At 34.4% G+C, this 27,608-nt stretch overlaps 1 long non-coding RNA gene across 1 annotated transcript; it reads right to left on the bottom strand.

The window, feature by feature from the left end:
- Positions 1-1,924: 1,924 nt before the first annotated feature.
- On the bottom strand, positions 1,925-27,608 carry LOC144573830 (uncharacterized). The gene is made up of 3 exons (XR_013518092.1): positions 27,472-27,608; positions 26,229-26,310; positions 1,925-1,983 (listed from the first exon to the last, which is right to left on the bottom strand). It is a non-coding gene; the product is annotated as an uncharacterized LOC144573830 (long non-coding RNA).

The following is a 27,608-nucleotide window of genomic DNA, read 5'->3' as shown; positions in this document are numbered from 1 at the left end:
TTCAAAGTCAGAATAGTCAATCCGAACCGTTATATGTGATCTATATATTAAGATGTGTTTGGAGACCAAATTTTACATTTTTTGGAATTTTTTTACTATTTATTAAACCACTTTGAAAATCACTGATTTTACACTTTCTGGACCATTGGATCAGCGATTTTCAAAGTGGCTTAATAAATAGTAACAAAATTCAAAAAAAATGTAAAATTTGGTCTCCAAGCACATCTTAATATATAGATCGCATCTAACGCTTCGGATTGACTATTTGGACTTTAAAAATAGAGAAAAAGGATAGGGTGCATTTGAACCCTCCTCATATATATATATATATATATAGGAATATGCTAGCAAGCAACGCGTATCATAGAGGCCCTCCGTGCAACGGCTCAATAATTAACTTTTCAAAATTCTAACGGTCGATCCGAACCGTTCATCTTGTTCTCCATATTAATATGTGTTTGGAGACCAAATTTTACATTTTTTGGAATTTTTTTACTATTTTTTTAGATTTATTGAAAATCGCTGTTTTCAGCAAATCTGGACCATAAAAAACTTATCTTACAAGCAAAACCGCAAGCAAACCATGGTTGTTGCATGCGTGTCGTTCCATGAAAGTAGCCCACTTCAAGAAAAGCTCCATCTACATAAACAAAAGTACAACTAAATTATCGGTACTAACCAAGAGTGAAGGTTGTAAGACCGGACCACCTCAAAAAAGACTATAACATAGACCTATCAGCTCAAACAAGTAACGGCCAAGTCAGCTTTGACTGACTTCTACCGGTTATGTACACGAAACAGCCACAAGGAGAAGAAATAAGTCGTGCAACAAAAAAAGAAAGGATGTATTGTGAAGGAAACTTATCTTACAAGCGAAACCTCAAGGAAGTCATGGTTGTTGCATGTGTGCCGTTCCATGAAAGCAGCCCACTTCAAGAAAAGCTCCATCTACATATACAAAAGTACAACTCAATTATCGGTACTAACCGATAGTGAAGGTTGTGAGATCTAACCACCTAAAAAAAACTATAACATAGACCTATCAGCTCAAACAAATAACGGCCAAGTCAGCTTTGGCTGACTTCTACCGGTTATGTACACGAAACAGCCACAAGGAGAAGAAATAAGCCGTGCAACAACAAAAAAAGGATGTATTGTGAAGGAAACTTATCTTACAAGTGAAACCTCAAGGAAGTCATGGTTGTTGCATGAGTGCCGTTCTAAGAAAGCAATCCACTTCAAGAAAAGCTCCATCTACATAAACAAAAGTACAACTCAATTATCGGTACTAACCGATAGTGAAGGTTGTGAGATCTGACCACCTAAAAAAACTATAACATAGACCTATCAGCGCAAACAAGTAACGGCCAAGTCAGCTTTGGCTGACTTCTACTGGTTATGTACACGAAACAGACACAAGGAGAAGAAATAAGCTGTGCAACAAAAAAAGAAAGAAAATATTGCTAAGGAAACTTATCTTACAAGCGAAACCGCAAGGAAACCATGTTTGTTGCATGCGTGCCATTCCAAGAAAGCATCTCACTTCAAGAAAAACTACATCTACATAAATAATAGTACAACTCAATTATCCGTAATAACCAAGAGTGAAGGTTGTGAGATCTGACCACCTAAAAAAAACTATAACATAAACCTATCAGCTCAAACAAGTAACCGGCAAGTCAGCTTTGGTTGACTTCTACCGGTCAGGTACACGAAACAGCCACAAGGGGAAAAAATAAGCCGCGCAACAAAAAAAGAAATGATATATTGTGAAGGAAACTTATCTTATAAGTGTCACACCCCAAATCCCGGGTATGACAGCCTGCCACGTATATTTATTAAGACATATATATACGCAAGGCAGTGGATCTTTTTATATGCATTACCAATATCCTCATTTGCATAATAACCACATCCCAAATCCCACGTGGTTATGTTGTCAAACGAAATCCAGAACCGTCTCTCTGTATCCGTGTAATAAACCTGAAAATAGCCCGAAGGGTGGGGTTGAGAATAAATTCTCAGTGCGAAATTTGCCACAGTTTAGATTATTGGACTTGCAATCAAACTCCATATTCAAAAATGAAATCATACAACAACAATTCAAATCAATTCATATTCATAATAAAAAGGAATGCATATGCTCAACAACAATTAATCAGATGAATCACAGTTTACGGAATTTCCAAGATGAATTTCAAACACAACACATATTTTGGCTGAACTCGACTCATTAGGGCTTGTAGCAATTACAGATGTTCTTTCGAGCTGGACCCTTTATCAAACCCACATCTGTAGGGTTACTGACACCTACAGATGGCCCACCGAGCTGGACCCTTTATCTGACACCCATCTGCAATTGCTTGGCTTAACAGTTATTAAGGTCTGGTTCGAGTCACATAAAGAAAATCCTCTTTAGAATCGTTTCCAATATTCGTAATATTCAATTGACCTTCCAAATGCATTAACACGTAGGAGAATGCCACCGAGCCATAGACGTTACACACTAGTCACCCACGATTCCAATTCACACATCATAACATAATCACCCTCCCTTGTCCCAACCGGTACTGGGAAACATTGAGGGCCGTTCACCTAAGGCCATTTAGGATCCTGGGAATCAAAGTCAGCATACAGCCCGACTTTGCAAATTCATTGGATCCAAGTGCTTAACTTTGTAAATCCATTCACATACATATCAAATCGTGGTGACTTTCAATCAAAATCAGATCATAATAGATCGACACAACCTACAACAATACCAGCATGCAAATCACTCAAGTCACATCAATTCAAGTTTAATTTGATTGGGCTATGCAAATGCTTTACACAATTCAATGATGCAATCAATGATATTCAACATGACAAACGAATACACAGTTTAATTCCTGAAAATAAAGTATCAAACAAGTCCAAGAATCCCACACCTGATTACGATGAGCGTATTGCTTAAATTATGGTTCAGGCGTCTCGAAATGTCCAACAAAGTCTTGCTCGACCGAATCTACACCTATTTTATAAGTATGCCGGGTTTAATTCGGTTACATTATCAAAACTTAAATTTCAAAAGTCATCTTTTAATCCGTCAATTCCTTTATACCCTTCGGCCCATTTGACGTATCAATTATTTTATTCCAACTCAATTTAATTAAAGGCCCATAATTTAGCAAAGGTTTAAGCCTCTAATTAACAATTCACAATTTACTCCAAGTCCATTTATAACATTTCTAATGCATAGGCCGACCATTAATTCAAAACCTCACATTTTCACACCTAGGCTCTTAATTTATACTACTCTACATAAGGCCTTATATTTTACAATTCAGACCCCTAAATATAATTAATTTGCAATATGGTCCCTACCAGTTCAAAGGCTGGTATACACACAAAAATTCAGCACAGTACCAGTGGTATCACTGGGCCAGTACCGACTAGTACCAGCAGCACATACACAACAACAAGCACCACATTCTCAACACAAGCCAGCAAAACAGAATAGACCAGGCCAAGCAACAACAGAATCAGCAAAACATAACACAAGCCACAGGTCAGATTAGAACAGGCACACCAGAACTCAATCAACACGGCTCAAGCCTCAAGTCAGCACCAGTTGCCGGGAAAATCAACAACTCGAGGAAAATGTGTAATTAACTACAATTCCCTCAACAAAATCCAACCAATTGAACAAGAGGCTCGATAATTTACCCGATTAGAGCTAGCACGAGATGGATTGGGAAAAGAACGGCCGGCTCCAACTAAGCACCAGACAGCACCAAGCCGACACCAGCACGGCACCGAGCAAGCACCGGGACAGCACCAAGCCAACACCAGCACCACAACCCTAATTTCTAGGGTTTCATGGGAGGGGAGGCAGAAAAAGAGAAAGAGGGGGCGGGGGTTCTGGCGGGTCTGGTGGGTCGGACCGAGAAGGAAAGAGAGGAGAGAGTGGGGCGGCGGCGGCGGGCTGGCCGTTGCAGCGGCGGAAGGGGAGGGGGGCGGAGCCCCTGTTTTTTTTGGCGTAGAAGAGAGGGACGGGCTGGGGGGGGTCTCACGGACAGGGAGGGAGAGGAGAGAAAGAGAGGAAGGGTTTATTAAAGGGGGTGGTTCAAGATTCGTGTTGGATTTAATCCAAAGGTCCAAACAATTCAAAATTTCAATATGGTCTCATTTTAATTGGTTTAAATTCCATTTCTTTCATAAATTCAAATCGAAAGTTCATAAATTTTTGTAACTATATTTGTACATATAATTTGTGTATTTATCTCTCAATTTAAGATTCGAATAATTCGATCTCCTTTTATATAATTATATATATTCAGTTAGTTCTCTAAAAATTCTAAATGAACGAGTTTTATAATTTATATAATTTATTTGTACGAATAATTTCATATAATTATACTCTTATTTGGAATTCAATTACTTATTTATTCACACGAATCTAATTAAATCAATTTCTTCTTTCCTAAAAATTCAAAGGAATTGTAACGGACTTTCTAAGTTGCTAATTTATCGAATGATTATAATTTTATTCCTAGTGCTATATATTTTATTCTATTTTTAAATCTCAAAATTTTAATAGACATAATTTCATACGTTAATTATATTTCAAAATTTTAGTTTCGTTTTAGTCGGTCAGAAAATTTCTGAACGATCGTTCAGTTAATTAAATTTTTTTATTTAAGCCAAATGATCGATTTAGCAATTTACTCATGTTTTAGAATTTCGGAATGTAACAATAAGCGAAACCGCAAGGAAGCCATGATTGTTGCATGCGTGCCGTTCCAAGAAAGCAGCACACTTTAGGAAAAGCACCATCTACATAAACAAAAGTACAACTCAATTATCGGTACTAACCGAGAGTGAAGGTTGTGAGATCTGACCACCTAAAAAACTATAACATAGACCTATCAGCTCAAACAAGTAACGGCCAAGTCAGCTTCGGCTGACTTCCACCGGTTATGTACACAAAACAGTCACAAGGAGAAGAAATAAGCATTACAACAAAAAAAGAAAGGATATATTGCGAAGGAAACTTATCATACAAGCGAAACCGCAAGGAAGTCAGGGTTGTTGCATGCGTGCCATTCCAAGAAAGCAGCCCACTTCAAGAAAAGCTCAATCCACACAAACAAAAGTACAACTCAATTATCGGTACTAACCAAAAGTGAAAGTTGTGAGATATGACCACCTAAAAAAAACTATAACATAGTCCCATCAGCTCAAACAAGTAACGGCCAAGTCAGCTTTGGCTGACTTCTACCGATTATGTACACGAAACAGCCACAAGGAGAAGAAATAAGCCGTGTAACAAAAAAAGAAAGGATGTATTGTGAAGAAAACTTATCTTACAAGCGAAACCGCAACGAAGTCATGGTTGTTGCATGCGTGCCGTTCCAAGAAAGCAGCCCACTTCAAGAAAAGCTTCATCTACATAATCAATAGTACCACTCAATTATTGATACTAACCAACAGAGAAGGTTCTAAGATCGGACCACCTCAAAAAAGACTATAACATAGACCTATCAGCTCAAACAAGTAACGGCCAAGTCAGCTTTGGCTGACTTCTACCGGTTATGTACATGAAACAGCCACAAGGAGAAGAAATAAGCCGTGCAACAAAAAAAGAAAGGATGTATTGTGAAGGAAACTTATCTTACAAGCGAAACCTCAAGGAAGTCATGGTTGTTGCATGTGTGCCGCTCCAAGAAAGCAGCCCACTTCAAGAAAAACTCCATCTACATAAACAAAAGTACAACTAAATTATCGGTACTAACCAAGAGTGAATGTTGTGAGATCGGACCACATCAAAAAAGACTATCACATAGACCTATCAGCTCAAACAAGTAAGTGCCAAGTCAGCTTTGGCAGACTTCTACCGGTTATGTACACAAAACGGCCACAAGGAGAAGAAATAAGCCGTACAACAAAAAATGAAAAGATATATTGTGAAGGAAACTTATCTTATCAGCGAAACCGCAAAAAAGCCATGGTTGTTGCATTCGGTTCGTTCCAAGAAAGCAGCCCATTTCAAGAAACACTCCATCTACACAAACAAAAATACAACTCAATTATCAGTACAAACCAAGAGTGAAGGTTGTGAGATCTGACCACCACCTAAAAAAAAACTATACCATAGACCTATCAGCTCAAATAAGTAACGGCCAATTCAGCTTTGGCTGACTTCTACCGGTTATGTACACGAAACAGCCACAAGGTGAAGAAATTAGCCGTGCAACAAAAAAAAATTGAATATATTGTGAAGGAGACTTATCTTATAAGCGAAACCGCAAGAAAGCCATGGTTGTTGAATGCGCGCCGTTCCAATAAAGCAGCCCACTTCAACAAAATCTCCATCTACATGAACAAAGTTACAATTTAATTATTGGTACAAACCAAGAGTGAAGGTTGTGAGATCTGACCACCTAAAAAAAAACTATAACATAGACATATCAGCTCAAAAAAGTAACGGCCAAGTCAGCTTTGGCTGACTTCAATCGGTTATGTACACAAAACGGCCACAAGGAGAAGAAATAAGCCGTGCAAGAAAAAAAATAGAATATATTGTGAAAAAAACTTATCTTATAAGCGAAACCGCAAGGAAGACATGGTTGTTGCATGCGCGCCGTTCTAAGAAAGCAACCCATTTCAAGAAAAGCTTTATCTACATAAACAAAAATTCAACTCAATTATCGGTACTAACCAAGAGTGAAGGCTGTGAGATCTGACCACCTAAAAAAGGACTATAACATAGATCTATCATCTCCAACAAGTAACGACCAAGTCAGCTTTGACTGACTTCTACCGGTTATGTACACGAAAGAGCCACAAGGAGAAGAAATAAGCCGCGCAACAAAAAAAAAAGGATGTATTGTGAAGGAAACTTATCTTACAAGCGAAACTGCAAGGAAGTCATGGTTGTTGCATGCGTGCCGTTCCAAGAAAACAGCCCACTTCAAGAAAAACTTCATCCACATAAACAAAAGTACAACTAAATTATCGGTACTAACCAAGAGTGAAGGTTGTGAGATCGGACCACATCAAAAAAGACTATCACATAGACTTATCATCTCAAACAAGTAACGGCCAAGTCAGCTTTGGCTGACTTCTACCAGTTATGTACACGAAACAGACACAATGAGAACAAATTAGCCGTACAACAAAAAATGAAAATATATATTTTGAAGGAAACTTATCTTATCAGCGAAACCGCAAAAAAGCCATGGTTGTTACATTCGGGCCGTTCCAAGAAAGCAGCTCATTTCAAGAGTGAAGATTGTGAGATCTGACCACCACCTAAAAAAAAACTATACCATAGACCTATCAGCTCAAACAAGTAACGGCCAATTCAGCTTTGGCTGACTTCTACAGGTTATGTACCCGAAATAGCCAAAAGGTGAAGAAATAAGCCGTGCAACAAAAAAAAATTGAATATATTGTGAAGGAGACTTATCTTATAAGTGAAACCGCAAGAAAGCCATGGTTGTTGCATGCGCGCCGTTCCAATAAAGCAGCTCACTTCAACAAAAGCTCCATCTACATAATCAATAGTACCACTCAATTATCGGTACTAACCAAGAGAGAAGGTTGTAAGATCGGACCACCTCAAACAAGACTATAACATAGACCTATCAGCTTAAACAAGTAACGGCCAAGTCAGCTTTGGCTGACTTCTACCGGTTACGTACACAAAACGGCCACTAGGAGAAGAAAAATAAGCTGTGCAACAAAAAAAATAGAATATATTGTGAAGAAAACTTATCTTATAAGCGAAACCGCAAGCAAGACAAAGTTGTTGCATGCGCGCCGGTCCAAGAACGCAGCCCATTTCAGGAAAAGCTCCATCTACATAAACAAAAATACAACTCAATTATCGGTACTAACAAAGAGTGAAGTTGTGACATCTGACCTCCTAAAAAAAACTATACTATAGACCTATCAGCACAAACAATTTATGGCCAAGTCAGCTTTGGCTGACTTCTACCGGTTATTTACACGGAACAGCCACAAGGTGAACAAAATGAGTCGTGCAACAAAAAAAATAGAATATATTGTGAAGGAAACTTTTCTTATAAGCGAAACCGGAAGAAAATCATGGTTGTTGCACGCGCGCCGTTCCAATAAAGCAGCCCACTTCAACAAAAACTCCTTCTACATAAACAAAAATACAAATCAATTATCGGTACTAACCAAGAGTGAAAGTTGTGAGATCTGGCCACCTAAAAAAACTATAAGATAGACCTATCAGCTCAAAAAAGTAACGGCCAAGTCAGCTTTGGCTGACTTGTACCGGTTACGTACACAAAAGGGCCACTTGAAGAACAAAAATAAGCTGTGCAACAAATAAAATAGAATATATTGTGAAGAAAACTTATCTTATAAGCGAAACCGCAAGGAATACAAGGTTGTTGCATGCGCGCCGTTCCAAGAAAGCAGACCACGTCAGGAAAAGCTCCATCTACATAAATAAAAATACAACTCAATTATCGGAACTAACCAAGAGTGGAGGTTGTGAGATCCGACAACCTAAAAAAAAACTATAACATATACCTATCAGTTCAAAAAAGTAATGGCCAAGTCAGCTTTGGCTGACTTCTACCGGTTACGTACACAAAACGACCACTAGGAAAAGAAAAATAAGCCGTGCAACAAAAAAAATAGAATATATTATGAAGAAAACTTATCTTATAAGCGAAACCGCAACGAAGACAAGGTTGTTGCATGCGCGTCGTTCCAAGAAAGCAACCCACTTCAGAAAAAGCTCCATCTACATAAACAAAAATACAACTCAATTATCGGTACTAACAAAGAGTGAAGTTGTGAGATCTGACCTCCTAAAAAAACCAATACTATAGACCTATCAGCTCAAACAAGTAACGGCCAAGTCAGTTTTGGCTGACTTCTACCGGTTCTTTACACTGAACAGCCACAAGGTGAACAAAATAAGCTATGCAACAAAAAAAATAAAATATATTGTGAAGGAAACTTATCTTATAAGCGAAACCGCAAGAAAATCATGGTTGTTGCACGCGCGACGTTCCAATAAAGCAGCCCACTTCAGGAAAACCTCCATCTACATAAAGAAAAATACAAGTCAATTATCGGTACTAACCAACAGTGAAAGTTGTCAGATCTGACCACCTAAAAAAAACTATAACATACACCTATCAGCTCAAAAAAGTAACGGCCAAGTCAGCTTTGGCTGACTTCTACCGGTTACGAACACAAAACGGCCATTAGGAGAAGAAAAATAAGCTGTGCAACAAAAAAAATATAATATATTGTGAAGAAAACTTATCTTATAAGCGAAACCGCCAGAAAACCATGGTTGTTGCACGCGCGTCGTTCCAAAAAAAGCAGCCCACTTCAGGAAAAACACCATCTACATAAACAAAAATACAACTCAATTATCAGTACTAATCAATAGTGAAAGTTGTCAGATCTGACCACCTAAATAAAACTATAACATAGACCTATCAGCTCAAAAAAGTAACGGCCAAGTCAGCTTTGGCTGACTTCTACCGATTACGTACACAAAACGGCCACTAGGAGAAGAAAAATAAGCTGTGCAACAAAAAAAATAGAATATATTGTGAAGAAAACTTATCTTATAAGCGAAACCGCAAGAAAAACAAGGTTGTTGCACGCGCGCCGTTCCAAAAAAAGCAGTCCACTTCAGGAAAAACTCCATCTACATAAATAAAAATACAACTCAATTATCGGTACTAATCAAGTGTGAAAGTTGTCAGATCTGACCACCTAATAAAAAACTATAACATAGACCTATCAGATAAAAAAAGTAACGGCCAAGTCAGCTTTGGCTGACTTCTACCGGTTACGTACACAAAACGGCAACTAGGAAAAGAAAAATAAACTGTGCAACAAAAAAAATAAAATATATTGTGAAGAAAACTTATCTTATAAGCGAAACCGCAAGGAAGATAAGGTTATTGCAAGCGCACCGTTCCAAGAAAACTGTCCACTTCAAGAAAAACTCCATCTACATAAACAAAAATACAACTCAATTATCGGTACTAACCAAGAGTGAAGGTTGTGAGATCTGACCATCTAAAAAGAATTATAACATAGACTTATCAGCTCAAAGAAGTAACAGCGAAGTCAGCTTTGGCTGACTTCTACCGGTTACGTACACAAAAGGGCCACTAGGAGATGAAAAATAAGCTGTGCAATAAAAAAAAAGAATATATTGTGAAGAAAAATAATCTAATAAGCGAAACCGCAAGGAAAACAAGGGTGTTGCACGCGCGCCGTTCCAAGAAAGCAGACCACTTCAGGAAAAACACCATCTACATAAACAAAAATACAACTCAATTATCGGTACTAACCAAGAGTGAAAGTTGTCAGATCTGACCACCTAAAAAACACTATAACATAGACTTATCAGCTCAAAAAAGTAACGGCCAAGTCAGCTTTGGCTGACTTCTACCGGTTACGTACACAAAAGAGCCACTAGGAGATGAAAAATAAGGTGCGCAACATAAAAAATAGAATATATTGTGAAAAAAACTTATCTTATAAGCGACACCGCAAGAACACCATGGTTGTTGCACGCGCGCCGTTCCAAGAAAGCAGCCCACTTCAGGAAAAACTCAATATACATAAACAAAAATACAACTCAATTATCGGTACTAACCAAGAGTGAAAGTTGTCAGATCTGACCACCTAAAAAACATTATAACATAGACTTATCAGCTCAAAAAAGTAACGGCCAAGTCAGCTTTGGCTGACTTCTACCGGTTACGTACACAAAACGGCCACTAGGAAAAGAATAATAAGGCGTGCAACAAAAAAAATAGAATATATTGTGAAGAAAACTTATCTTATAAGCGAAACCGCAAGGAAGACAAGGTTGTTGCATGCGCGCCGTTCCAAGAAAGCAGCCCACTTCAGGAAAAGCTCCATCTACATAAACAAAAATACAACTCAATTATCGGAACTAACCAAGAGTGAAGTTTTGAGATCTGACCACCTAAAAAAAAACTCTACTATAGACCTATCAGCTCAAACAAGTAACGGCCAAGTCAGCTTTGGCTGACTTCTACCGGTTATTTACACGAAACAGCCACAAGGTGAAGAAATAAGCCGTGCAACAAAAAAAATAGAATATATTGTGAATGAGACTTATCTTATAAGCGCAACCGCAAGAAAGCCATGGTTGTTGCATGCGCGCCGTTCCAATAAAGCAGCTCACTTCAACAAAAGCTCTATCTACATGAACAAAAGTACAAATTAATTATCGGTACTAACCAAGAGTGAAGGTTGTGAGATCTGACCAAATAGTCAATTTAAATCGTTCAACACGATTTCTACATTTATATATACTTGCAGACTAAGTTTTATTTGTTTTAGATAGGTAGAACACTACTATTGAATGATCTAAAATCTTTAGATAAAGTGATTTTTTACCTATCTAAAAAATCATTGAAAAAATTCTGAAAATTGTAAAATTTGATCTACAAGTACACTAGATGTCTTGTTGCAGTTACGGTGCAGCCGTTTCCTTTGTGTATGCTAACGTACACATTTTATATTCAAAATGTGTGTATATGTTACAAAATGTACAGAAGCATTAAATATTTCTTGAATTTGTATATACTAGACGATACCTTATCCAAAGATATATGTTATAAATTATGCTAGACAGGTAAATATTTCTTGAATTTGTATGTACCAGACGGTACCGTATCCAAGGGTAGTATCCAAAGGTAGTTCCAGTAGTTTGTAAGAAAGGAGCATATATAAAGGTTAAAGGAACTCTTGCTGGTATAGAAGTATATATAAAGATTTATTAGAGAGCAAATAAATATTTGTAAAGGTTTATTACACCACAAACTTATATGGTAAGCAACTAATTTCACAAATAAATTAATATAAGTGCCAGCAGTTTTTAAAGTAATCATTAATATTGAAAAATGTAAGCAAGAGTTATTATACAAAACAAAAATTGCAAAAAACATGTCACATATTTTACATGGGAATATATGGGAATATAAGTAAGAGTTATCAAACAAAACAAAAATTACGACAAGCATATCATATATTTTACATGTACTCCAAATAGTAGGTAACTACATTAGTTATGTAAACATTAGTTTATTACAAAATGATTAGCAAAATAGCAGTAACACAGTCAACTGATATACCCAAGTCTTCAAATATAGAAAATACCTACTCCAGAAAAAATAAATGGAAAGAAATGAAATTAAACTAGAAAAAATATTTAGTTAGATTATTGAAGTCAATTACCAGCTTGCACGTACCTTAGCTAGGAAGCCAAATTGACCAAGCATTCTTGTGCTAACTATATCCAGCATTGTCACATTTGATTTCAGAACTATGCTTGTAAGTATGCTCTGCGAATATAGGAAACAAGTTCAACTTATGAAGAATCAATGACCATGTAAAAAATGAGACTGAAAATCAGGAATCAATTCAGAACAGAAAAACAAAATTTGAAGGTATTATGGCACAAAAATTACAGAATTAAGCGGACACATTTAAGGCGGTTCCAAAGCTGTGTCAAATTAAATATAAGTTAAAATGTCAAAACACAATTACAAAATAAAGAACAACAATAAATGATTGATACCTTTGATAGTGTGCGTGAATGAGACAGCAACAGCAGCGAAGGATATATTGCTAGTGACGTGACCCCATGGCAAACTGCAACTGGAATAAGTAGCTTGACCAGATCCGAGTTGATAGGCTACAAAAACAAACAAGGTATTGTTATATTTCATTAGTATTCTTTCTTTCCAAAGAATGCAACTGGTTCGAGGGCTGAAGAAACACACAAAAAAATAAAAAATGTCGGCGTAGAGACAAAAGAAAGAATAAAAGTCACAGCTACAGTACTATGCATAGTGCATATTGGTTCGTGTTATGGATCAATTTCTTCATTTTCAAAGTTTAAACAATCGATCTAAAATGTTCAATAAGATTTTCGTATGAAAATGTAATTGCAGATCAATTTTACATTTTTTTTAGAATTTTTTACTATTTTTTTAAAAAGGTTGAAAATCACTTCATCTAAAGATTCTAGACCTTCAAAAGTAGTGATTTTCTACCTATTTAAAAAATAGTAAAATATCCTAAAAAATGTAAAATTTAGTCTGCAAGTATATTTTTTATATTATTTCACATTGAACGGTTCAGATTAACTACTTGGACATCGAAAACAAAAATATTGATCCGTAGTACGGATCAATCTGCGCTATGCATTGTACCATAGCCTTACTGAAAATTAAAATGTTAACAAAGTTTTCTATTTAACATACTGCACGTTCTAGTAGACCCATGCCCCAGCTGACAAGGAAATACACTACTCCCACGGTTAGATGAATTGCTTACACAAAACTGCTGAAAAAGAAGGATAGACGTCAGCTTACTATAAGTTCAACAGCCCGACACTGGGCCCCACACTTTTTACACAAAAAAAGAAAGGATAGTAAGCAAAGCCAAATAACCATGTACTATGGGTACAAGAAGTAATTGTGAACTTCTTGTTAAGGATGTTGAAGATCACATTGAGGAAATATATGCATGGGATATCATCAATCAAGTGATGCACTAATTAATATATTTGGGAAAAAATGAGATGGTTTTGGAAGTATGTTCACAATGAGGCTGGTCTTGGCGAAGAGGCTTTAACAAATTGGGCTCGAGAAGCAGTGCTGACCTGATCTGTCGACCTGATATTAGGTTTCCACCTTTAGAGATAGCTCGATATTAACTCGCTTCCATAATAATGGTCCATGCCATGTCTAGCACCTACACATAAAAAATCACAGATAAAATCTGGTTATTGTTAAGGCATAATCTTATACAAATAAGAAAGACCCAATCAACACAAGCATACCAGTCTACCAGTGTACATTACATACCAGTAAGTCATGTTTTGATTTCAAACAAATCTGAAGAAAGAAGAAGTGCACCAAGAACCAAAAAGAGAAGACCGACAAGTTATACATATGCATCTGATTTTCCTAAGTTACAAGCATGATCATTTTTCTCAAGGAAGAAAAGGTTGAAGAATCTGATCATGTGAGAAAACATTTAATTAAGGTGAAAACCAGTTGGCAATTTGCAAGCATGAATGGTTTTATTATACCATGCATTTGCAATTTGAAAACCAGTTGGCAATTCTAACAAATTTGAGACCTAAATTGGAAGATGAACCCAACACAATGGAAGGCGCAGAGGATAAACACTAATTAATGTCAATACAAAGAAAAGAAAAGAAAAGGAGCCTGGAATTAAGAAAGGTTGGAGATTACTGTACCAGATCAATTTAATGCTGGCTTAACTGGGAGAATCAATTAAAATATGAAACTCTATATAGTTGCTCTAGTATTCACATTGCTGGTTCTTGTTCCTCAACCCACATTTTATATAATAGTTGTAAAAATTATGAATTTTTTTAAAGAGAAAAATGGTATAATATCCTTTACTTCGACAAGGCTCAAAGCTGATGTCAAGAAATGGTACAATTTGTTTTACTTTGAGAAGGCTCAGTTCTGATGAAAAAATGTTTGACAAAGCTTAAGGTCATAATACAAATTATTGTTCACTGGTATTATGGTTCTACTTCTTGCTTTGTTTTTTTCTTTCCCATGTGTTAGTCAATAAGTATTGAACCTTCCATGCTGGCATGTTTTTTTACACGTTGCCTTGTAAGCACTAGTACTATAAGTTGCTTGGACAGAACACTTGTATTGTCAATAAAGGCATGGCACCTGGTAGGTATTATATAAAAGATCTAACTGATTGTAAAAAAAAATTCCCTTATCTATGGTTACTTTCTGAGATCATGGCAGTAGCAAGCAATTTGCACTTGTATATGCAGCTGGACATAAACACCGAATTATCCTACGTATTTTGGCAAAAAAATTCACAATAGTTTTATCCACTAACCAGTATATTGGATAATACACCTAATGATGTCTGCTTTCTTCATATGCAGTTCACATCTCACTCCTGCAGTTCTATTGACTATTGCAGTGCCTTTACCTGTCAGCATAGATTGTTTTAACAGGGGTAACATTAATTATTTGTTACATAATGAATTGAACAGTTCTTCGACACCGTTAGGGGCCAGCTGGTTTATACTTCTGTTTTGACTGATTGATGGGATTAGTTCAATTCCTTTTGATAGAGGTTGTAAGAGATTGTGCGGATCTAATAGTATATCATCTCAATTTGTACTAACTTATGACATGTCTCTTGAATGCACTTGCAACATTTCTTTCTTTTTTTTTTTTTACCTCAGTTGTAATATGCTTCTATTGCATCTTTATCATTCTAATCATTGTTGTTAAGGTTGTTATAAATTGTTTACAAACTTATGAAGGGAGCAGAAAGATGGTGACAAGCTTGAATATGTATATATTTCTCAACTGATTCCATTGATAAAGAGAAAAAGCAAAGAAGATGGAAAGACAGTACTTTACCTATGTGCAGGAAGAGATAGGAAGAGATACCAGAAAAACTTAGCTCAGAAGAGACGGGTAGATAAATCTGGAACCTTTGTTCACAAAACAACCAAAAAATTAAATAGGAAGGAAATAAATTGACAATTTGGAAGAACGGTAATGGAAGAAATGAAATAAATATAACCAATTGAAAACCCATCATTGCTGCTTGGATCTACTGTTCTTGACTCGACACTCACCGCTTAATTCCAAAGACAATAGCAACCATGTGAGATCAGCTTTTATGGAATTTCAATTGCACATTATTAAAAAACAGTACCTGCTTGGTTTATTGTTACAATATTTCAAACATTTTTATAATGTCAAGAGAAATGGAATAAATATAACCAAAAAAGAAACTGAAAAGGTAACACTAACCAACAGCCTCTCTTTCTCCTGCTGAGTTGTCTATTCGAGCACAAGTCAAGGAAAATCAGTAGCTAGTGCATGTGCCAACTTCCTGCTCCTACAGAATTGAAAATACAAACAGCTTAGGTGTACCCCAGGAACCAGACTACGGCCCAAACCAGCAGCAAATCAAACCGACAATAGATTATCGTAACACAAGATTAATTAGAAGAATAATTCACTTACTACCTCTTCCTCATGCTAGTTGATTGCTCTGGAAGGGACACCAAGCAAGCGCCTTCAAAGCAGCACTATGATTGGGAAACCGGTCAATAGGGTTGGATGAAGTAAGGTGCCACAGACTTGTTACTTGTAGTATAATATACCTTATAACAGCAATGGCAATTGAGATGAGCCAAAAATACCAGCTTTGATCATTTGGATATGTTCTAAATACTGTTACTTTGTGTTTGTTTTCCATGGGAACAAAACTTAAGTGTAAATTATAGACTAAAACTTAGCCTGTTGGTGCCTCCATTTTGCTAAAAAATTAAGTAGAGTTAAGTGCTAACTATCTGATAGTATATTCATTAATAATTATGAAATAGACGTCTTGTTTTTTTACCCGTGTGTGATAGATGATTATGCGCGGAGTGAAATTAAATTATGCCCGAAGAAATAAATTAAACACAAAACCAATCCTGATGAAGAGGGAATGCTCAGCTTCTTGACCCTTCTTCAATGAAGGGTACTTTACCTCATCTTCTCTCCTCTGTCTCTCCATTCTATAATGACGAGAATAACCTCACCAGCCTTGATGGTGATTCTCTATCTGTTAACAGCAATATAATATATTATATTAAATTATCGACTGAAACATGTAAAAAAATCATTAACGACCCAGCAGTTTCATAATAAATGTTCTGTTTAACACTGCACTTAGCAAAACGAAACATGATATCTAGAATCCGAGGTTCACTGCCAAATTATCTCATCAAAATTCCAACATTCACTTAGATCCTCTAGCATATTATAAGAAATGAAGTTAGTTTTTCTCAATTTGAGGGAAAAAATCTACCTGCTGTGAGTTTGATCTTAGCAATATTTTCATACGAGTTTGATTCAAATGATAGCTTTGTGTTAGAAGTGTAACCTGCTCTAACAGCACCAGATCCTGATTGACTAGAGATTTGAAGTGGTTCTGCATCTTAAACCCCAGAAAATCCTTGTTTCTGGATCTTAAACCCTGAGATACACGATTTCTCACTGAAATTGAAAAAAAAAATGAAGCGTGAATTGATAATCATGCATAAAAGCCCTTGAAACCCCTTTATCAAGAAATTATGGTAAAAAAACGATACTGAAGCAGAAACTAAACGAAATCGAAATTTTTCACAATTGTAAAAGAAACAAAAAATTTGTCAAAATTAAGGTCAAAAATGCAAAATACTAGACCAATTGACAGAATTTCAACATTGTAGTGTGAAATTTAGAGAAAAGTACCTAAGAGGGAGAAGACGCTTGTCAGAGCTCCATGGAAGCGCTCTCTCCCGGATCTCTCTCCCCCTCACTTCTCCCTTCCCACCCTCCTCTCCTTCTCAGTTCTCACCCCTTCTATCCCTGATCTCCCTTTCTCCTCTTCCCCTCTCCCTCTCCCCTCCTCCTCCAACTCCTACCGCCTGAAAGACTTGATCCAGCTCAGCTCAGCGAGGGCTACTGCGGTGGTTCGGTGACGATCGCTTCTTATGCGACGAGATCGGAGGTTTTATAGAAATAATCTCACACGCGCTGGAGGAGAGTAGAGGCGCCGGAGGCTTGGAGCGAGAGGAGAGGCGTAAGACAGAGGCACGCTCTCCCGATCTCTCTCTACCTCGTGGAACTAAATGCCACTGAATAGAAGAATAGGAGGAGCGGGGCAAATAGCCGTTGTGAACTTGTGATCGAACGAAAATGGAAAGAGGATTTCCTAAGATATCAAACAAACAGATTTGGAATGGACCACCTGAGTTTTTAGTTTGGGATTTTAGGAAAGATGATGATAGCAAACAGATTTGCTAAGATATCAAACAGATTTGGAATGGAGGAGCTGAGAGAGAGAGAGTCACTCAAACTTATTCGTTTGGGGTTGTAGATGATAGCACCTGAGGTAATATAAATTTTGAGTTTAGAAATTACCGGTGCATTCCGCATGAATTATTTTTTACTTGATTGATTCGACAGTTTTAGCGAGTCCTTTGCGTGCAGAGCAAGCCATATACTTCAGCTTACTTTTATTTCACTAACCTTACAACTTTTATAAAATTTCGTTAAGATTTTTTTTTAATTTCAGTAAAAAATTTCACAAATAATGTATTAAATTAGATAAAATTTTACTATTAATGATTGTCATCAAATAATGCACTGAAAATTCTTATAGATCGAATGGATCTACTAAATTAATGATTTTATGAAAATAACAAAGTTATATACATTTTTATTATTAATGATTGTCATCAAATATACTTGTAAATATATCTAATAAATGATGGGTTTGTAATTTTTGTCATGAAAATAATATTCCTCTTCTCCTCTCCTGTGTTCAATTTTATTTTTTACATCTTATTTGACTGAATTTTTTCAAAAATAATAAATAAACAAGTACATCTTATTTTTGCAAAATCCAACCTCACTACTACCCTGAATTTTTTTTACATCTTTTGTTTTTAATAAAATTAAAATTGAGGACCGAAAATTTTGTTTCAAAAAAATATTAGGAAAAACCTTCAAAAATCAAATGAAATGCACTAAACAGGCACTTCAAAAATCAAATGGTGATGCATTTTATACAGAAAATTAATGAAGAAAATCCAAAGGTAAAATGAGATGCACACAATTACAAGAACTAGTAGAAGAAAATAAATGTACATAGATATGTGAGATTTCAAAATAACATATAAATTAATTATGTATGCTACAAAAGAGAAGAACAGACATATATATATATTATTCTTGAGACTCCTTTGTTCCTGGGTTGACATATAAATAAATGGTTTGAATGATCCCGTCGGAGCTGTCAAGTCTCGCCAGATTTTTTGCTTAGAAATTTTTAATGTTTTTTACTGTTCACAGTAAAATAATAATTTTCAAAGTGGCTTAATAATTAATAGTAAAAAAATTTCAAAAAATATACAATTTAGTCTCCAAGCACATTTCAATACAGAGATCGTGTTGAGAATACGGAAATAAATGAGAATAATCGGCTATAATTGGCCGATTAGTCGAAAAAATCCGTAATGATTTGATCACCATCAACTATTAATGGACAGATTAATCGGCCTAAACGGACATTTTTTTACAACATTGGTACCAATTAAATATCGTTAGAATGTTTTTTGAAATTGTTTATTATCTAAAATATAATACAATTTAAAAAATAAGTCAACGGCTAGACATTTTAGATTGTTAAAGATTTAAGTAATCACTTAATCAATGATAATCGTTTCATTGTTAAAAATTCATTTTACATAAATAGGTTCATTTTAATTATTTTTTGCTTATCACTCTGTTTTTGTACACATAAAAAAGGGAACAGTGCATATTTGAAGAGTGAGGTGTACAGTGTACTAGAATTTTAAAATGAAAATATGATTAACTATATATTGCACGAGAGATATATAAATGGTATTTTATTTACCATAATTAACAACACTCTTAATTTACTAGTGGCAATTGTCCACTGCGAATTTACGATTCTTACCTTGTCTAAAATTAGAACTACGATCAGTTTTTAAGTATAACCTTTTGACCTTGTTTATTTCACGTGCGAGTAAGAAAAATAAAATTATATACTTTTGGTTCTCACAATCCTCATATAATAATATACACAGAGTTTTCATGTTCTGATGTACTTCCGATTTTGGCAAGGAGAAACATCTTAATAATAGGAACAATATTTTTTTTTTTTTTTTGGTTGTAAAATTTTATATTCATTATCATTCATCAGTTTGTTCTGGTACTCTGAAGTCTGAACGAATACTAAACTCCATGCGGCCAATCTTGAGCCGTTTAACATTTTCGAGAGAAAAAATAATTTTTTCGATCAATCAGATCATTTGTTTTTAACAATACGGGAACTGGATTTGTCCCTGATATTTTTCTAAATCGTGAGTTGTCTAATTTTCTTCTCTAGAATGCGGTCAATCTTGATCCGTCTAATATTTTTGAGAGAATTAGAAATAAATACTGATTTTCTTCTCTAGAATGCTTTTCCATATCTCGTGTTGTACTTGATCGTCAGATTTGCCTATCTCAATCTTCAACCATAGCAATTAATCTGATATTGTATTATTATATGGAAACACAAATACTGATCACAGCGTGCTCTCTCTTTTTGTTATTGATCCATTAATTCTTCTTTTTGAAAATGAGAAATTAAATTACTTTTAGAAAAAAAAAAAAAAAGTTGCATACGATCGAGGGAGTACGTACACAACTATTTGACTTTTAGAAAACAACAATTAATGCAGATTACCAAGTGATCCCTTCAAAAAATACATGGCAACTTTGAAATAAATATCAAGTCCTAACTAGGTTTAATTGTCTCATCAAGTTTTACGTCCGTCATTTACATTTCAATTTCTACGACTTTTGAAATTAAAATAATTTATTACATCCACAATTTAACAATTTTCTTCACATTGATTTCAAATAAATTTTATTTATGTAAATTTAATTTTGTTGATGTGAATGATTCATTTTAATAAATAATTTTGTAATTACTAACATTACATCTCTAAATTAATATTGCAAAATTTGATACGAGACTTTTAAAGAGAACAAAAATATTCCATATCTCTTGATTAAAATTATAATTATAAAGTTATATTATCCTCCTGTCTCTATATCAATTTCTTTTTAGTTAGAGAAACTGAATTAATTTAAACGAAATACACACTCAAGGTGCTAGATTTCCGAAAAGCAACTTCACTGAAGCAGTGCCACGATGGAGCATGGAAAGCATTTTGCTAAACAAACACTTACTAAAGGGTGTCATAACATTTTGAAAATCCAACACCTTGATTTTTTTTTTTCTATTTAAACAAAAATCCTCTATATTTCCAAAAATTTCATAAGTCAGTCAAAGTCGCTAATTAACTGAGTCTCGCTCAGTCTTAATTTTTCATCTAGCTCCTTATCTCTTTCACTTCTCCTATAGAAAGACATCTTACCAAGCGATCCTTTAGTGCTAGAAGATACAGAGCTATATATATACTTTCTCAATGATCCCATATCCTACTATTATATATATATTGCATTCATTTGTTGAGTTGTCAAGCTAAGATAATAAAAACATTTTAATAAGATGCAAAAAAATAAAAAGTTAAGTTTTATATATATTTGATTATATTCCATATGAGATTTGTACACTAAAAATGGCAATAGTTTTGTATTGGAATAAATATATATGAACTAATAAAAATATATACTAAATGTTTGTCATAGTTACAGTGAAAGAAAGTTTGTGATTCAATAAATAATTATTAAAAGCTTAAAATTCGTAATTTAAATATAATACAAAATAATTCACGAATAGTTTGTTGTTTTATAATACAAATAAGTTTTATAGGTGAGGGAGTGCACAGCGGTTTGACCAAGCGATCCTGTAAAAAGATTATTTTGATACGCGATACAAATTAATAGATGGTTTGCTCCAATTGAATTTGAGTCGATCGAGTCAGTTTTAAGTTAAATTTAACTAATGACGAGTCGAGAGTTTGATTCTAATATTGATATAAAGTTCTGATTTGTGATCAGAGATAATTCTTATGTTTATTTATTTAATTGTTATATATTATATATAATATGAAAAGATGAAATTTTTCGATCATAATATAATTATGATATGAAATAAATTGAGGTAAAACACTCATATATTTTACTTGACTTGATGAAGTATAATAGTTAAACAAGCCATGCATGCATGATGCATCAATACTTCAATTAATTTGGCATGGCCTGCTCCAGATTCCAAGTGAGGCAGACAAAGAGCATCCTCTCTCTTTTTTTTCTTCCTTTCCCATTCATATTCCATGATATCATTACAACGTACTGTTTACAAACCATAAAACAGTTCAGAAAAATGATCTCAAGTTCCACAATAATTACAACAACGCGTGCATAAACAGTTCAGAAAAGTTCAGTTCTACTTTTAATAAAAATCCGTGTCAGTTTGGACTTGGGATACACAAAAAAATGTGAATGTTCTTTTATTTATTTATATGTTTCTTAAAATTTAAATTGGTCCTACGAGTCAGGCTGTGTTATATATGCATAGTGCATATTGATCTTTTATCTGCTTGAGAAATAAATGTGATATTTCAGAAAAATCACATTCTTATGCTCAAGTGCTCAGTGCAACTTTGAAAACATAATTAAAGACGCATGGTATATATACAGGTATCGTCTGATTTTGTTAATTAGACATTTTCTTTTAGTAGTTTAATGGAAATTGTGCTAAGCTCAAAATAGTAATATTATATATAAAAAAAGAAATGGACAATTGTCACTAATAAAATAACAATATTGCTGCTATCTCTCGTTTATAATAAAGTTCGTCATTTTTTCACTTTAAAATTCTTATATAGTTCACTCTTGATATATAATTATATATACATGATTCCATGCATTAAAAACCGTGCTAGATCATTGGACGAAATGTTTTGTCGTGAACAAGCAAAATTAAAATTTAACACATTTATATACATAATTCAACGTATACATATTATGTCAATAAAAAACGATGGGATTTGATTCATGTGTTTTATCAGTCAATAAAAATTTAACAGATTATAATTAATGATATTTTGAGATGATTTAAGAAATATATATGGAACAATTGGCTAAAACATTAATAGCTTTCGTGTTACTATTTTGATAATATACTATGAATTATTTCTGACGAATTGTATAAATAATGCATTATTTATTATTGCATATTATTCCCTAATTGTTCGAACTTTTTGTTTGTTTCATAAAAATGCGGTATACTAATTTTTAATGGGAACTAGCGAGTATGCACGTTGGTCTTTCCAATAGGCTAGCTAGGCTATATATATAGAATTATAGACACAAACAATATATTATGAGCATAGTGACATGACTCGCGTTTAATTCGCGTATAAAACGTTTTTTTTTTACGTTTTTGAACCGAACTCATAATAAAACGCGTATAAAACGTCAAAAAACAGCTAAGAAATAGTTGAATCTTTGTCAGTCATCCTATAATAGTTGAATCTCCTTGTCTGGCTACAGCAGAGGTTGAATCCGGTTTTTTATTTTATTTTTCTCATATATATACAAAATATGTTAAAATTTGTTAACCAATAAAAACTGGTAGATGCCATTGATTCCAATTGAAAATGAGAAGATGCATCTTGGTGGTGCATTCTTAAATTAAGAGGCAGTTCATACGAGATGTGAATCTCAGTCTCAGGGTGCAAGCACAAAATGACGATAATTCTTTCTTTCTTTCTTTCCTTTTGAATTGGTCTGTGGTATCGTATCGTATCGGATCGGATCATAACTTTTGCAGAAAGATCTAGAAAGATATTGTTTTCTCAATTGGTCTGTGCAGAAAGATGTTTGACCCAGGACGCTAGCTAGTTGCTCTCAAATTTGGAATTTGGTCGGGCAGAGTATTGTAATGTTAATATATATATGTGATAAATTAGGGATATCTCGATCGCTCCATTTCGTCTAGAAATTAAAAATTGAGAGGAACCTCATTAATGGATTGACATACATACATGCCAGCTGGATGGATGCCCGGATGGGTACGTTTTCCTTTTGTTTTGTTCATTTCTAATTTGTCAGGGTTTTTGTTCATAGAGTTTTGAACAGTTTTATTTATTCAAAATCAGGTCTAAATCAATCACGGTAATTAATGATCGTTGTTTATTTTCTACTTTGGACAATAATGAACGAGTGCGTTAGCTTCATTTTGGATTTATTACTAGCAAATGAAGCTTTAGGTTTCTTAAAGAACAATTAATTGCTTTAGGTTCAACACGATACATGTACGGGTATGGATATGACAATACAATGCAATACATATTAGTCATTGGCGGTGTCCAAACCATCATGGATTTTTCCGACTAACCGGCCGATTATTCTCGATTATTTATGATTAATCCCTTCGCGGTATCATGCATGTCTGTCCGATGACCGCAAACCGTTATTTACAACATTAATTTAAATTACTTAGATGATAGAGGTGAGAAGTAAAATATATAGTTGTTGAAAATGAGGAGAGATAATACATTATTTTCAAACAATATTATGTTTATATAAAATTCTTTTTTAGAAAAATCTTTAAATATTTGTTTACGGCACGAACAAGTACATATCCACCAAATATTATTAATTAATTGCGAAAAAAAGTACATCACAATATATATATACTGCGAGAGTGATCATGCTATGGAACAAGTTAAGTACTATTATTCGATTATTTTTATTAATATTTATGTTCCAACTTATACAATTGTCAAAAGCAACATGTGCTCCTCATCAACAATGTATCAATTACTTGCTCATAATTTTATTTGTTCTAATCAAATAATTCATCAAATATTTATGCAAAACAATGATACTAGAATGTCTCAAAAGCATGCATGTTGGAGCATGTTTGTCTTCATAAATTAATTTCAGTTGTATTTTGAATTCCAATGTTAAAAAAATTTGACAAATAATCTTCAAATTCAACAAATATCAAAAATTGAATTTACGACATGTTGTGTATAGTATTTCGTGCTTTTAATCAATTTCATATATATTTTGAGTCATATATATGGTACGTAACTTATATTAAATTATTTAAGACAATTCAAAATGATATATTGTCACACCCCGGAACTAGGGGTCGTGCAGTTACGCCGTGAATATATAGATGACTATACATTCACAAGGCAATTACGGTGTAAACCTAACATAATATCGGTTTACAACATCACCACTTCTCATTTAATTCGATTTAAAAATCATGTTTATACAAATACATTTATAGATTATGATAATATACTCAATAGTATATATAAATTCGTGCAATAACTATATAATTGAAAGATTAAACAATCCCAAATCAATTCCCATTTTATACCATTTCTTTTCCCCGATTTCAACTCGATCGATCCCCATATTTCCAAATCAATATAAACCATTCCCATTAACATTTTATACACAGTTTAAAACATAAAAAAAATTTCATATTAAATCACAGTAAACGTTTAATATACAATTAGGTTTACAAAACCACTCGACACGGTCCGATAACATGGTTATACACAAATACCATACCAAAACCCTATCGACATCAAAATGGACTCAATGTGAGGCATACCCTATCGCTATGCGGCTTAAACCTCACTGGTCGAGCACTCGAATCCCTTCTATTCGCGTTTACCTACAAACACATACAAAAGAATAAAGTTCCCCGAGGGGATAGGGGGTGAGAAAACTTGTCAACCGTTTTCTCAGTGCGGAATTTAGTCAGGGCTACTGGATTTGTAAGAAATCCATTACCGGAATTAAATAAACCCGCAACGAGTTTCAATTCAACAATTCGATAAAAGAAATGCATATGCAACAATATATAGAAGCAATTGAAATCCAACTCATATCACAATCAAATGAAATCGAAGAATTCATAGAATGGTTTGGTATAACAGATACAATTGCTAAGTCCGGTTACAATTGATAGATATCGACTATCCATCTCATTTGGCTTAACATTTCTCTGGTCTGGTTTATAGTCAAACATCCATATCAATTCGTCAATTTCCAATTTAGGATTGCATATCTCCCGATCATGCAACGGGTTGTCACTCTTCCAAAGAGAGACCAATAACAATCAATTATCCACAGTTTCAATCCTCCTGCTATACTCTACCTTTTTGGTATCAGTTAACATAGCTCTGCCTTTCTCCTTGGTTACCGATACCCTCCACAATTAGGGTTATTCCCCGTATGCGCATATGGGCCCTGAGACAAAGTCTAGTAGCTAGCTAGACATTGTCCCTACAATTCACTCATTTCATTCACAATTAACTTATCCTCTGCCCTCTTCACATTTCAGTACTGTGGTTCCATTCAATTATCAAAACGATAGAACAATCAATCGAATAACAATACCAACATGCTAGATCAACAATATCATATCAGTTCAATTATATCATTACTTATTTTCATGCAATGCTGCAAATAATGCTAACAATGGAGATCCAACATGAGGTCATGCACAATAAGTCAATTAACAATTCAATCGGTATATATATATATAAGCACATATATATATACATGTACCGTTATTTAATTCTAAGTAATAGAATCCAAAACAGATCCCGTGAACCCCCGCACCTGATTATGAAGAGCGTATCTCGCACTTATGGTTCGGACGTCTCGAAAGATCCCGCAAAATCTTGCTCAACCAAGCCTACACCTATATTAACATATATACTTTCCTTAACGTGATCCATATAACTTTGTATCCACCTTCTTGGTGTTAAAAATAGAGAGCGCTATTGGAGAAAGAGTAAACAAGAACACAAAATAAATGAAAAACAGAATTATAGACAGCAGCCCTAAATTCTGACCCTTGGTTACTAAAACTGCAATAACTTTTTATAGGAAACTCCAAACAACTTGAAACTTGAACCACTAGAAACTAGACTCCGAGACGCATCAAATAGACTGTTCATTTGTCCAGAATGATTTAGAATTGCCCATTCAAATTAGCTTCTTAATCAGCCTAAAAATCTGTCCACTGTGCAGTCACAAATTTAATGGTAAATCAAGTTTATTCATCAACACTTGCTATTTTGATTCAATACGTTGGACATCATAGAATATGCAAAGTTCACCTTTTTGGATTCCAATTGAACAACAACATACACCAAAGAGGGAACAAATAAAAGAGACCTATTTAATAGCCTTCCGATTTAAAATTCCTTTTGATTTAATATGAAGACTTTCCTAATCAGTATAGAGACTTTCTCAATCAGTATCATCTATTTTGGAATAAATAATCAAGCCTTTCTCAATAAATATTAAGCCTTTCGGAGACAATATTAACACTTCCTCAAAAATATTATGCCTTTGTTTAATTATCACCATACACAGTAAATATTAAGCCTTTCGGAGACAATATTAGCACTTCATCAAAAATATTATGACTTTGTTTAGTTATCACCATACACAATAAATATTAAGCCTTTCGGAGACAATATTAGCACTTCATCAAAAATATTATGACTTTGTTTAATTATCTCCATACACAAAAGAGGGAACAAAGAAAAGAGATCAACACCAAATTGATTTCAGATTTTAAGAGAGTGAGAGAAGAACTTACCAATCAACACCTTTGTTTGTTGGATTAGACTAGGCAAATCAAAATATTTATCTAATTTTCGGATTTGAACCAAACCCTAGATAGAAAATCAAGATTAAGATAGAATTGAGAAGAGAATCACTAAATTAACAACCTAGAAGCATAATGGAGATAGATTACTCATCATTTATACAAACATTTCAGATTTGAGCAAAACCCTAGCAATGGAGATAAAATTCAGATTTTTGATGAGAGAGGAGAGAAAAGGAGTACCAATGGGGAAGCTAGATGGCCACTAGAGAGAGAGATTCTCAACAATTTCCATTCTTTTCTTCAATTTCTCAAGGTTTCTTGGTGGATTTTTAAGAGAGAAGAGATGATCTCTCCTTCTCTTTCTTTTGGCAGCAAAC

The sequence above is a fragment of the Carex rostrata genome, chromosome 22 (genome assembly GCF_964058835.1).
Source record: "Carex rostrata chromosome 22, lpCarRost1.2, whole genome shotgun sequence".
In the NCBI taxonomy this organism is placed as follows: Eukaryota; Viridiplantae; Streptophyta; class Magnoliopsida; order Poales; family Cyperaceae; genus Carex; species Carex rostrata.
This window is presented reverse-complemented; position numbering and strand designations above follow the sequence as displayed.